Source organism: Microcebus murinus, chromosome 2 (genome assembly GCF_040939455.1).
Source record: "Microcebus murinus isolate Inina chromosome 2, M.murinus_Inina_mat1.0, whole genome shotgun sequence".
In the NCBI taxonomy this organism is placed as follows: domain Eukaryota; kingdom Metazoa; phylum Chordata; class Mammalia; order Primates; family Cheirogaleidae; genus Microcebus; species Microcebus murinus.
In genome coordinates, this window is record NC_134105.1 from 109,305,417 (window position 1) to 109,319,138 (window position 13,722).

General features: G+C 53.7%; 6 non-coding genes across 6 annotated transcripts; 2 read left to right on the forward strand and 4 right to left on the reverse strand.

Annotated features, from left to right (window-relative positions):
* Positions 1-1,905: 1,905 nt before the first annotated feature.
* On the reverse strand, positions 1,906-1,979 carry TRNAN-GUU (transfer RNA asparagine (anticodon GUU)). The gene has a single exon. It is a non-coding gene; the product is annotated as a tRNA-Asn (tRNA).
* A 3,339-nt stretch (positions 1,980-5,318) lies between these two features.
* On the reverse strand, positions 5,319-5,390 carry TRNAE-CUC (transfer RNA glutamic acid (anticodon CUC)). The gene has a single exon. It is a non-coding gene; the product is annotated as a tRNA-Glu (tRNA).
* Positions 5,391-5,618: 228 nt separating this feature from the next.
* TRNAG-UCC (transfer RNA glycine (anticodon UCC)) lies at positions 5,619-5,690 on the reverse strand. The gene has a single exon. It is a non-coding gene; the product is annotated as a tRNA-Gly (tRNA).
* A 709-nt stretch (positions 5,691-6,399) lies between these two features.
* TRNAD-GUC (transfer RNA aspartic acid (anticodon GUC)) lies at positions 6,400-6,471 on the reverse strand. Its single transcript has one exon. It is a non-coding gene; the product is annotated as a tRNA-Asp (tRNA).
* Positions 6,472-7,072: 601 nt separating this feature from the next.
* On the forward strand, positions 7,073-7,155 carry TRNAL-CAG (transfer RNA leucine (anticodon CAG)). Its single transcript has one exon. It is a non-coding gene; the product is annotated as a tRNA-Leu (tRNA).
* A 920-nt stretch (positions 7,156-8,075) lies between these two features.
* Positions 8,076-8,146, forward strand: TRNAG-GCC (transfer RNA glycine (anticodon GCC)). Its single transcript has one exon. It is a non-coding gene; the product is annotated as a tRNA-Gly (tRNA).
* Positions 8,147-13,722: the final 5,576 nt, after the last annotated feature.

Below are 13,722 nucleotides of genomic sequence, written 5' to 3' on the forward strand. Positions count from 1 at the left end.
TCTGGGAGGCTGAGGCAGGCGGATTGCTCAAGGTCAAGAGTTTGAAACCAGCCTGAGCAAGAGTGAGACCCTGTCTCTACTATAAATAGAAGAAAATTAATTGGCCAACTAATATATATGGAAAAAATTAGCCAGGCATGGTGGCGCATGCCTGTAGTCCCAGCTACTCGGGAGGCTGAGGCAGGAGGATCGCTTGAGCCCAGGAGTTTGAGGTTGCTGTGAGCTAGGCTGATGCCACGGTACTCTAGCCTGGGCAACAAAGTGAGATTCTGTCTCAAAAAAAAGAAGACCAGCTAATAGTAAGAAAATTCGCTTTAGCCAACAGAGAATTTCCTCTCTGTGGTCTTCTGGTCCTGACTCCCAATCTGAGAAGGACACTCAAGAGGACAAAGAGTTGGCTTTGGCTGGGGCAGAGAGGCCAGTCACTAGAGTTCTTCATGTGGGAACAAATGCAGACTAGAGTCTTGGAGGCACCCTCCTCATATTACACCAGGACTCCACAAGCTGACATGGATCCACCTCCTGGGGCATGTGGCTGTGGGCTAACAGGAATGAAAGCCAGAGAATTAAAATGAAAAGGACTTGATAACTAATGGATATACTGGGTGAGGGAAAGAGATTTCAACAAAGTCCCTCTTTCCTCTGGCTTGTTCCCCTGAAGCAATATTACCATCCACTGGGAAAGAAAACACCAGAGGAGACTCCTGCTTAGGGGAGTGTGGAGAAGATGGACTCAGTTTGGGAGAAGGTGACCCTGAGGGCCAAAGTATTGTATGGAGCAGGAAGGTGGATGCACGGATGTCTTGAAAATGCAGAAGTGTTGGAGATACAAATTTGAGAGTTGCCTGTATAACTGCAGACACAGGAGTGCTGAGATCACCTAAAGAGAGGGTATGTCATATGAAACAGGAAGAGTTGGGGCCAAAGACAAAACCCATAACAGATTATTTCTAGGACCCTTACTGAAGCCCTATGTGCAGTGTCCAACTATAAGTGAACAGTCAGATAAATTAGAGCACATTAGTGAGTGGAATACTGGCCTTAAAAGAGTTAAAAAATATACCACTTGGGCATATTGACTACTTAAGTTAGAGGGACTTGAAAAACAGTAGATGCAAAAAGATCACTCTGTGCTGTTTCCTAAAAGCAGAGCATGAGATTCCCATATGGAAGATTCCCATGTCCTTGATCCTCAAGGACAAGAAGTGAAGTGAAGAAGTGAAGTGAAGACAAGACAAGAAGTGAAGACCAAGACAATTCTGTACAGATCTTATTAAAATAACTCTTATCTTTTAAGCCTTCTCACATAATTTAGTTGCTTTTTCAAAACTTACTACTCTTTATACAGTTTAGTATATAAGTAACTGACCCTAACTGCTTCTTCCAGTCTTCATTTCCTTATTAGGGCTCCTGGGTCACATAAAACTTGTATTAAAGAAATTTGTATGCTTTTCTACTGTTAATCTATTTTACATCAATTTAATTTTTTGGCCCAGCCTGGATCCTAACAGGATGGAAGTAAAGTTTTGCTGCCCTTACACCCTTTAAAATTACACAGAGGTCACTGGGTTTCTCCAGTTGTTTAGCATCTTCTGGGAGAATTAATTGAGCGAGAAAGAGCCATAGCTGTTTTCTGTAGTACTAGCGCCCACCTGCTAAGGACCGCATGCTGTGAGATTCTGAAGTAAAAAAGTTCCCAAAGGATTCGCTTCTGGAGGAAAAAGAAGTACAGGAGCCTGTAGTTAAACTCTAGATGAGGTGTGGAAGATGTTGGGAAAATGTATTTAGACAGCAACCAATTTGTAGGTCTTTGAATTAGAAGTAGATCTGTGCCAAAGAGGGAGGATGAAGAAAAGTAGGAATTAGAGCGCTTCTCTAATTGCTGTCATGACCGAAAACTATGGTCGTCCCTGGGTGGGCTCGAACCACCAACCTTTCGGTTAACAGCCGAACGCGCTAACCGATTGCGCCACAGAGACCGACCTATAGCTGCTGATCTTGCAGATCATATTTATAGATATTTTGTCAAACATTACCATTCTGCTTCCTGCATTTCTGATCGTCTTGAGATTCCAATTTTAGGTCTCAATTGAGCAATTCTAAAACCCAGAACTTGAAACCATCTCCGCTACGCAACATTCGAATCTTTGCTTGCTTGCTTCCCAATTCCTTAGCGCCAGCAGAAGGCAACTGCCTCTTTCTCCCAAAGTTGAGATTTTGGTTTACGGGGGTAAAACCAAGTTGATTAACGGCTTGAAGAAATAGGGAATGGAGCGTGTGTAGGTGAGTGCTGGGAGAATAGCTCATTGCTGATTTGAATTAAGGATCCCTGCTTGGGAGATCATCTTGACGTACTTATTTCAGTAAAGCTCTTTGAAGTCCGGGTATATCATGTCTTTCTGAATTTTAAATGCAGATGCTAAGCGTCTGTTCAAGAGGTAAGTGAATTATGGCAAGGAGCCCAAAGCTCTCCAGAATATGATTCTCAAGAGTAAGGAGGGAGAGTACTGAATATACCACGGGAAGGAGGAAAAACGTTTAGGGACCCAAGTTATCGAGCAGGTTGAATATACAACTCTCCACCCCTCCCACGGCCCCCCCCATTAAAAAATATCTCCAATGGGCCATGGCTTTCCATAGGGAATGAATGCTTTATAACTAATTCGACTACATTTAATTTTTACATTGAAACATGAAGCCGATCTGCCAGTTATTCTGAATCAAGAAAATCAGTTTTAGTAATGAATGTAATTTTCTCCTGATCCTTTGGAATTCTCAAAGCTGAAGTTAACCTTTCAGAGTGCTCTACAGTGTGGATAATTTTTACCAAACCTTCTGACATTTCCATGGGTATCTCCCATGACATATTCAGAAGTTCCTGATTAGAAAACCCACCACCCATTTAATCTTACTTAAGCTCGGAAAACAGGGATGTCATACCTAATACGTTAGTGTTAATACAGTTTGTGTTTCTAAATAGCAACAATTTAGTTGACCCTATTTCTAAAACCAAATCAAAAGTGATCTTTTAAAAATAGAAAATAACAGGATATCACTCCTAGGCTTTCGTGGTGAAGCAGCTCCAGCTGGCAGACACCAATCTCTCCAGTACACTTGTTGCATGGATTCAAAACGTTTCTGCAAACATTCCAGGGGCGAGGTTTGCTAGAAGTGCAGATTTGGGGAGGCATTGCAGAAACTCTGGATCCACAGAGTTCGAAGAATTTTGTTATTAGACTTCCTTACAGGGTCCTCATAATCAACAGGTTGTAAGAATATGGAAGTCCTGCTGGCTATAGAACCCAAAAGGGGAGTTACCGCTGTGACACGGGAAATGAACACTATGCTACGTGAACGGCGGAGCCAACAGCCCTCTACCGTAATAAGTAGAAATCAAAAGAGTTGGGAACCCAGATCAGAGCTGAGATGACCAATAGTTCACACTTCCAGTTGCCAGTAAGGCAGGAACGAGGACACAGGCCAAAGAGAAAAGGATGGAAGTGGTGGCTGCCCTAAGGCCTTGGTCTCAGAGTTGCCAGTGCAGTGGAGAGAGCAGGAACATACAGGAAGATGAGGGTAAACAGGATGTATGTGAGAAAAACTATCCTGCTTTGTGCAAAAGGTTTGGTGGAAAGTGCACTGACTTCTGCAGTATGCTTTAGGAAGCATCGCAGAAGAAGGATACAAGGATGGAGAGAGGAGTAGATACGTGGTAAGATATGACATAAGGTGGAAAGTGGAAAATATGAAAAAAGAAATCTAGGTGCTGCTGCAGGAGTATTCTACGAGTTTTCGTTGCCATTATGAGACAGGATTGAGAACATCGAAAAAGAAATGCAAAACTAATGTCCGTTAGAAATCTCTCACCGGCATCCCCCAAGCCACTGACTCAATTTGGCTGTGCTGTTTTCAAAAGGTGCCCAAATTTTCAGCTTAAAAATTGTCTCCAGGCGGGGGCGGTGGCTCACGCCTGTAATCCTAGCGCTCTGAGAGGACAAGGAGGGGGGTTGTTTGAGCAGAGGAGTTCGAGACCAGCCTAAGCAAGAGCCCTCTACCAAAAATAGAAGAAATTAGCCGGGCATGGTGGCACATGCCTGTAGTCCCAGCTACTCGGAGGCTGAGGCAGGAGGATCGCTTGAGCCCAGGAGTTTGAGGTTGCTGTGAGCTAGGCTGAAGCCACGGCACTCTAGCCTGGACAACAGACAGAGACTCTGTCTCAAAAACAAAACAACAAAAAACTCTTATCGGTTACCCGAGAAAAAGGCAACTATCAAGAAATGAAAAAACACTCCTGGCCGGCGCGGTCGCTCACGCCTGTAATCCTAGCACTCTGGGAGGCCAATTGCTCCAGGTCAGGAGTTCGAAACCAGCCTGAGCAAGAGACCCTGTCTCTACTATAAATAGAAAGAAATTAATTGGCCAACTAATATATATATAGAAAAAATTAGCCGGGCATGGTGGCATATGCCTGTAGTCTCAGCTACTCGGGAGGCTGAGGCAGTAGAATTGCTTGAGGCCAGGAGTTGGAGGTTGGAGGTTGCTGTGAGCTAGGCTGACGCCATGGCCTTCACTCTAGCCTGGGCAACAAAGTGAGACTCTGTCTCAAAAAAAAAAAAAAAGAAAAGAGAAAGAAAAGAGAAAAAACACTCCTGACTTCAGTGCGCCTTGCCTGAAGCCTCGGCTCCCACGACGTCCACACCCGTTCGCGGTCACAAGCCTCTGACACGCGTGGAGCCCGATCACCGGCCGCGCTCCAGGCGGGACGCGCCGTGGGAAAGCCGGAGCACTTGGCCGCCTGAGCGGTGACGTCACAGACCGCAGGCCTCGCGAGTGGCGGGACCGGTGGGCGCAGACGCCGCAGCGGGGAGAGCGGAAGTGGCGCGGGAGCCGCGAGGCTCCGCTTGGCGAGGGCAGCGCTGCTGGAGAGCGCTAGCCCGTCCGGGGGCCAGAAGCGAGAGGGTATGTGTGTTCGCGTAATGTGGGTGTGTGCGCGCGCTAATGTGTGTGTGTGTGCGCGCGCGGGCTCGTGCGCGCCTGTGCCTGGCGTGGTGTGTGTGTGTCTGCTGGCAGCCACAGGAGAAAGGCTGTCGTGGCCAGTGGAGACTGGGTCTGAGGAAGACTCGGAGCGAGGCGAGCATCAGGCAAGGGAAGGGCAGAACATGAAGGCCTGAAGGCGACGAGCTATGCCAAAAGGCCTGATGGGTGGAGGGCTCTGGCTGCATGTAGTGGGCGCTGGAGAAGTGAGCCAGTCTGCTGGCCAAAATGGGAGATGTAAAGCCAGGCACTGGCAAGGTCTAGCAGCAGCGAGAAAATAAAGCTTCCCTGACCGGGAATCGAACCCGGGCCGCGGCGGTGAGAGCGCCGAATCCTAACCACTAGACCACCAGGGAGTGATAGCTTATTCATAACGCTTCCGCCTCCTGGACCCAGTGCCTCTGAGGTAAAAGCCAGGCCCTACCTTGGCGCCCCGCCAGGGCTTCCGTTTAAAACGAAAAACAGGCACCTGCAACCCCGGCAATCAGCGTGCCATCCAAGCCGCGCGCATCCTTCCCCTCTACAGTGGCATGCAGCCTATAGGCCAAGCCCTGCGCGTGGACTTACGCAAAAGGACCGCTTAGTGCGTTGGCCGGGAATCGAACCCGGGTCAACTGCTTGGAAGGCAGCTATGCTCACCACTATACCACCAACGCAACTTATCCTGGGCAGTTGCTGACGCTGGCGCAGCCTGGACTCAACGCCCTCCCGCCCTCAGCTCCCGGGTGCCTAGGATCAAGCCTAGGTCGCAGCGCGCCCCACACAAGCAAGCCCAGCGAAGGTGATCCGGCCTTCCCGCGCGGCCTCCGGCCGGCCAGACTCTCTCTGGTGGCGTTCGCTATGCCTTGATGCTCATGGGCCTTGGCTACGCGTCTGCCCTCCCTCGCCCCCCGGGCTTGACCGGTCGTCCGGCACCCTGCTCACCACAGCGCTCCTCCACCAGGGACCCGGGGAGGCCACAGCCCGCACGCGCTGCACTCTCACCCGTACACTCCCCTTGCCGACACCACCCTCCGCATTCCGCCCTCCCGCCCCCCACGGGCCTCTGCCTCGCAGGGAGCCTATTACCACTCCCAGTTCGGGGGGCGACGCTCAACCGGAGCTGTGGGGGCGCGAGGAGGCGCCCGCTTTGGCGACCAAGAGGCCGGCGAGGAGGAAGGGAAGGAGGCGGGGTGGGGGTGGGGTCAAGGGAGCCAGGGTGCAGGGTGGCCCCTGGGGGAGGGCGAAAGGGGGATGTGGGATGGGGCCCAAGCGGGCCAGCCACGAGAGGGCTTCCGGCTGGAGGGTCGAGAGAGGAGAAGGGCCCTAGGGGGCCAAAGTCTGGGTCCCGCATGGGGCCAGGCGGTGGCCAAAAATATGAGCTGCCTCCCCGTCGGGGAATCGAACCCCGGTCTCCCGCGTGACAGGCGGGGATACTCACCACTATACTAACGAGGAAGGTGGTGGCAGCGGTCCGGTGTGAGAACCCTCAGCGACCGGCTGACGTCTCCTCCGGCCTACCTCCCCCTGCCTATCCCAGGAGCCCTGCACGTGCCCGTCCCCCAACACACCCCACTCCAGCCGCCGCCGTGGCCTCACTTCTGCCCTCACCCTGGTCGCCGAAGCCAACCTGCCGCGACTCCCAACAAAGCACCCTCTGAGCCCACCCGGACGCAGAGCCGTCCCCCGACGTGTAGCCCGGGGCAGTGGGACCTCCCAGTGCGCCCTCCCTGCTGCCTGCAGCGCAGGAATCGGGGGCTGCTCCTGGACCAAGAGGCGCGGGCGACCGAGCAAGGTTGCGAGGGGGTGGAGGGAGCGCGCCGTGCCGCAGCGCGCGGGCTAGGAGCTGGTGGCGTCCGGCGGCAGGCTGGTCCCACGCGGCCCGAGCTGGGTCAGGGGTAGCAGCGGGCACTCTGGAGCAGAAAGAGCCGCGACTACTCCCACCACTGCCCCTATACGGCGCGGCCCGTCGTTTGCGCATCAGGACAGGCACCGGCCCAGGGCGCCAGCGCTCCCGCCACCTCACAGAGAGGTGAGCGGTGACAAGCACAGTCCCACCGTCAGGATGGCCGAGCGGTCTAAGGCGCTGCGTTCAGGTCGCAGTCTCCCCTGGAGGCGTGGGTTCGAATCCCACTCCTGACAAGCATGCTTTTTACCCACTCTCCCGCGGATGCCCGGTCCCCTAGGGCCGGAGGAAAGACTACCGCAACCCTTCACCACCTTACCCTTTACCCTGCCTTCCAGCCTCCCGGACACGCTCCCGCCCACTCACCAGATCCCCGCTCTGGACGCACCCCTCTCAAAGGCAGCTACTGCTCAGGTACATCCCTTCGTCCTGCTCACGCGCTGGCCTCGCAGAAATACCCGAGTCCCAGGAGCCAGCGCCCTCCACCCTCTGCCAATCACATCCGCACAGACCCGCGAACGCCGACGCGCACATCCCTCTGACGGGCCCGCACCTGGACGCGTCTGCACCTCGCTGTCCATCTTGCTCGTTCACGCAGTGCTCCTCCGCCCGTCCCCTGCCGCACCCCTGTACGCCCCTCACCCCTCCTCCCTGCAACACAGCCGGCCACGTTTGCACCGCCTCAGCCCAAGCGTTCCGCCGGGCCGTCCGCTGCAGAGAGCCCCCCGCACCGGTTCACCCTCCAGCTCCCGCCGCCAGGAGAGCCGCACGCTCTCCGAGCCGCGCACTTCTGCAACCAGGGGCAACCACCGACATCCGTCCTGTCACCCACCCTCGCGGCACCCGGCTGGCGCCCCGGCGCGGGCCAGGCCGGTCCCTCTCCTGGCTTCCTCTGGCGACACCGACAGCCCGTCCGGCCGCCCTGGGTGACAGAGAAAGCGCAGGGCCGGGCGTACCCGCCGCTCTCCCTAAGCGCGCGCCCGAGCACCCTCGACAGGACCCGCGCCTCTCCTACTGGGTGACTGTTGGTTCCGGGCCCCATTGGGCCCCTGGTGCGCCATCAAACACAGATGATGCCCAGGGCAGGTGGTGGCCAGGGGCCCGCGGCTGGAAGCGAGTTCCACCATGTGACCATCTGTTGGCACATGTCACCAGCGCATGGGTGGTTCAGTGGTAGAATTCTCGCCTGCCACGCGGGAGGCCCGGGTTCGATTCCCGGCCCATGCATCTCACCATGCCTTTTGGCCCTGCAGCCCGAAAGACCTGGCGGTGCTCCACTCTGCCTCCTTCCACCGGAGACACGAACACTTCTCCTACTCTCCTGCTCAGCCTGCCCGCAAAACCCGCCTCTGTCCGTCCACCCACCGTCCCGTGAATCCGGTCATCCACGCGCTTCCCTTGCCACCAGACACCTTTCCAACTCAACTCACCCTGCTCCCGCCACACACCTACCTGGCCCCGATTCTCGCCGCCGCCTCCATCCCGTCCGCACACGCACTCACCTCAAGGAATACCACCGGGAGCCACACGCTTGCGCTCACCTGCCACACCTCTCCTCTTCGCGTTTCTCCGCATTGCTCCCTCCTTGGCTCCCCGCACCCTGAGAAGCGTGTCGGGGCCGCCCAACCCGTAGCAAGGACAGCGAGTCTCTGAAGACTGGCGCACACAGCACATTCCCCTGGAGGGTCACACGGTCCTTAAACCACGCGAGTAAATTCAAAGGCACACGGACGAGATCGTCGCATCTGCGCGGTGCATATTCAGTGCGTGGCGCTTCTCCCCCGTGTGTCTCCCAGTCCGCCACGCACCACCCACCGCCACCCGGAACCCCGCCCGAACCCCAACCCGCAGCGTTCGCCAGGGTCCTGCAGTTGCGTATCTGTCCCTCGGGTCTCTTCCACTCTCAGCCCCAAACACTCACCTGAGACTCTGAATGTCTGTCCTGCTGAGGGTTATTTAGGTCTCGGGTCCAGTTGGATCCTCTACCCCTTTCGCACCTTGCCCACACCCGCTCTCTCGCTCTCAGCCTTACCCTTGCCTGCTCCCCACCAGCCTTCACCCCCAGCCTCCCTCGTTACTCTGACCCTATGGCGGCCCAGCACCCCATCTCGCCCGCTCGGGTCCCCTCTGACCGCACCGGCTTCCGTCTTGGATCTTGCCTGGGCCACAGCCTCCTTGCACACGCTGGCGATCTGCTCTTCCTGCCAGACTCGAGTCTCGCCCTCCGCCACCTCCGACACTGTCCCCACCTCTCCTTCTTCCCTGACCCACCCCAACCAACCCACCAACCATAACCCACCCACCCACCTGGGCCCGAGAGTGCCAACACACACACACAAACACCGAGACCCACCTTTCCCGCATCTGTCTCACGTCCTGCTCTAACGACGCGTATTCCCCCTTCTCCTGGCCTCCCACAGGCTCCAGAGACATCTGCCACCTCCCCCGCCACCCGAGATCACACGGGCCCACTCCCCACCGGGTTTGCAGAAGCCCCGCCTGACTGGCTAGCCACACCCACAGCCTCGATCATCGAGTCACGAGCACTACCCGGACACCCTGGCCTCCTTCTCCCCCCAACACCCACACTGTGCTCCCCACCCACAGCCCCGGCACACCGCTACTCCCGGCACTGTGAGTGGGCCTCCCTCCCCTTTTTGGTGTCATGTCCTTTGCCCTGGGCTGCGTGAGATGTCATTCACAGGAAGGGATACCCCGTACATCCCTGCCACCCACTCACAACACACTCGAGAGAGAACTTCCACCCGTGATGGCAAGCTCGGCTGTCCCGACATGGGCTCGTCTCCCCACGTGATACCGAGGCCTCAAATTCCCCTGCGACATTCAGACAGTCAAGTTGCACATTAGTGCAGTACGTTGGACGTCAACTGGACCTGCCAGTGAAGTTCTGGCATGCAGTAGACTGAGCCCTGCGGTGTGCTTTGGGAAGCAGCCACAGAATGAGACCGATAGACAGGGCGACGGGCGGCGGCTGGAGAGCCAGGTAGTAGACAGCAGGTCATGCGGGAAGGGGAAACGATTAGAAAGGAAATCGAGGCGCCGGGACTAGGGGCGTTCTCGCTATGTCACTTGCCATCTGGAGACCAGATGAAGAGTGTCGGGAATAAATGCCCATCGGATGTCATCTAGACGTCTCTACCAACACACATCTCCCCACCCCAGCGCCGGTCTGCCTGTCTGTGCGGCTTTCTCAACCGGCTGAGAGTCTCCATGCTTCCACCTTCCCTGCCAGGTAGATCTAGTGCAGTAGACTTCTCAAGCTTCATTTTCATATCCAAAACACACAAAGCAACCCAGACAACTCGACAGCCAACACCACAAAAAGTCCCATTAAAATGGGAGCAAAGCTCATGAGTACACACGTCTCCAAAGAAGACAGACGAATGGCCAACAGGTATGTGAAAAAATGCTCAACCTCCCTCATCATCTGGGAAATGCCCAACAAAACCACAATTAGCTCTGATCTGCACCCAGGAATGGCTAGTACTTAAATGACCAAAAGTAACAGGTGCTGGCGGGGATGCGGAGAAAAGGGAATCTCTTACACACTGTTGGTGGGAATGCCAATCCCCACAGAAATGGGGGAAGGAGGGAATCCCAAAATTCGTATGGAAACACTTCTAAAAAGAGAAAAGAGAAAGAAATGAAAAGACCAGGAATGGCCAAAGCAACTCTGAGCATAAAGAACACAGCTGGAGGCATCACACTACCGGACTTGCTACTGTACTGCAAGGCTATAGGAACCAAAACATGATGGGACTGGTATGAAAGCAGACACGTAGACCAATGGAACAGAATAGAGAACCCATACATAAATACAGGCATTTACAACCACGGCACCTTCCTATAGGGGACTGACATATATTTTCCTAGTTGAAGAATTAAATTTAGTGAGTAATGTATGTTTTCTGCCCAGAGCATTTGAAAGTAATGTGTTCCAGTCAAGGCCCTTGTGACAAACATGGTTGCTGCCTAGAGGCATAACAATAGACCTGAGTTTCTGCATTGAGGCAAGAGCTGCCCAGTCCCACCATAAGTGGAGGCCTGGAGGCCACACAATAAGCACATTGTTCTTTTGATTGCTGCTTAATCCCATAAGATGTCTGGTTAGTTAATGACAGGTAAGACCCCTCAAGGGACGGGTGACCTAAGCCAGCACAGCTGCAGAGGATTGGCCTAAGAGGAACTGGGGATGAAAAATGCCCCCAGTGGCGGCCTTGCCCAACCTTGCTAATCTTGGTCTGTGATCTATGCCTGGCGCCTGGAGCAACTGCCTGGAAACCTTGAGCCAGGAGACAACTGTGTCCTTAGGCTACGTGTTCTGGAATTTATGGCTATCGCTGCCACACCAGGGTGGACAAGTACGAGGAACTAACTTTGATTTTTGTGGTATAAAAATAAAACCACTGGTGCATTGTGCACTGCAGTCTGGTAACCATCTTTGTGTCTGTGTGTCTTTTTGTGTTCTGTGTTCATCCTCTGTCCTGCAAACGGGCCACAACACCTTCGACCATGGTTCCAAGAGCATACAATGGGCAAAGGACAGTCTTTTCAATAACTGGCATGAGGGACAACTGGACATCTATTAATATTTGCAGAAAAAGGAGACTAGACTCCTATATCTCACTGTACCCAGAAATCAAATCAAAATGGATTAAAGGCTTAGACTTAAGACCTCAAACTTTGAAACTGCTAGAAGGAAACATGGACAAATGCTTCAGGACATTGATCTGGGCAGAGAGTTCTTGTGTAAGACCTCCAAAGCACAGGCAACCAAAGCTAAAATACACAATTGGTACTGCATCAAGGTAAACACACACACACACACACACACACACCCAACAACACACACACACACACAAAAAAAAAAAAAACCAAAAAACAAAAATTCTTCTGCTCAGCAAAGGAAAGTCAGAAAAGTGAAAAGAAAACCCAGGCAATGGGACAAAATATTTGCAAGCTGTTCATCTGACAATGGATAATAACCAGAATGCATAAGGACCTCAAACAACCCGATGGCACAACAAAACATATACCCCCCCCCAAAAAAAAACACAAAAAAACAAAAAAAGAACAAATGGATTCAAAACTGGGCAAAAGATCTGAACAGGCATTTCTTAAAAGAAGACATACAAATGGCAGACAGGTATATGGAAAAATGCTGAACACCACTAAGGATCGGGGAGAGGCAAATCAAAACCACAACGTGATGTATCATCTGTCGCCCCAGTTGAACGGCTCCCATCCAAAAGACAGGCAATGACAGATGCTGGCCAATGTGGAGAAAGGGGAACGCTCCTGCATTGTTGGTGATGGGACCGTAAATGAGTCTAGAACAGTACGGAGACTGCTCAAAAACCTATAACTAGCCCTCCCATAGATCCAACAATTATACTCCTGGGTCTGCATCCAAAGGAAAGGGAATCCACATGACAAAGGGATACCTGTGCTCCCATGTTTACTGAAGCACAATTCACCATAGTGAAACCAGGGAATTGACCTAAGTGCCCATCAACAGGTGAATGGATAAACAAAACGTGATGTAGATATACACAATGGAATACTACTAGGCCATAGAAAGGAATGGAATCCTATCTTTTGCAGCATCATGGATACAGCTGGAGGTCATTGTGTTAAGTGAAATATGCCAGCCACAGAAAGACAAACATGCGTGTTCTCGCTCTTACCTGGGAGCTAAAGAAGTTGATCTCCTGGAGGTGGAGTCTGGGAAGAGTGGGAGGGGGTGGGGCATGGTGGTGTGAGGAGGGAGGGAGGGGTGAGGGGGGGAGAAGGAAGAGGGGCTGTTAGAAGGTACAGACAGTTACATAGGAGTAAGTTCTGATTTCCCACAGCAGATCGTAGTGGATATAGGTAATTACCAATGACGTGTATATTTCCACATAGCTAGAAGACAAGACCTGAAAGGTGTTCAACACGTGTCAGTAGCAATGATAAATAGTCAAGGTGATGGACGCCCTGACTGGATCCTTCCACATTCTATGCAGGTACCCCATAAATATGCACAGATATCAAGAATCAATAAAAATATTTTATTTTTCAAAAAGATTGGCTGTCACTCCCCTGCCTTCCCAAAGCCTTGCCTGAAGCCTCGGCTCCCACGACGTCCACACCCGTTCGCGGTCACAAGCCAGCAACACGCGTGGAGCCCGATCACCGGCCGCGCTCGAGGCGGGACGCGCTGTGGGAAAGCCGGAGCTTGGCCGCCTGAGCGGTGACGTCACAGACCGCAGGCCTCGCGAGTGGCGGGACCGGTGGGCGCAGACGCCGCAGCGGGGAGAGCGGAAGTGGCGCGGGAGCCGCGAGGCTCCGCTTGGCGAGGGCAGCGCTGCTGGAGAGCGCTAGCCCGTCCGGGGGCCAGAAGCGAGTGGCTACGTGTGTTCGCTTAGTGTGTGTGTGTGTGTGTGTGTGTGTGTGTGTGTGTGTGTGTGCGCGCGCGCGCATGCGTGGCATGGTGTTTGTGTGTCTGCTGGCAGCTACGGGAGGAGAAAGGCTGTCGTGGCCAGTGGAGTCTGGGTCTGAGGGAGACTGGGAGCGAGGCCAGCGTCACGCAAGGGAAGGGCAGAAGGTGAAGGGCTGAAGGCTGCCAGCGATGCCGGATGGCCGGAGGGACAGGCGCGAGGTCTTGGGCTGCACATGGTGGGCGCTGGAGAAGGGAGCCAGTCAGTTGGCCAAATGGGAGGTGTGAAGGCGGCGGCAAGGTAGAGCAGCAGCGAGAAAGAAGAAATGCTTCCGTGACCTGGAATCGAACCTGGACCGCATAG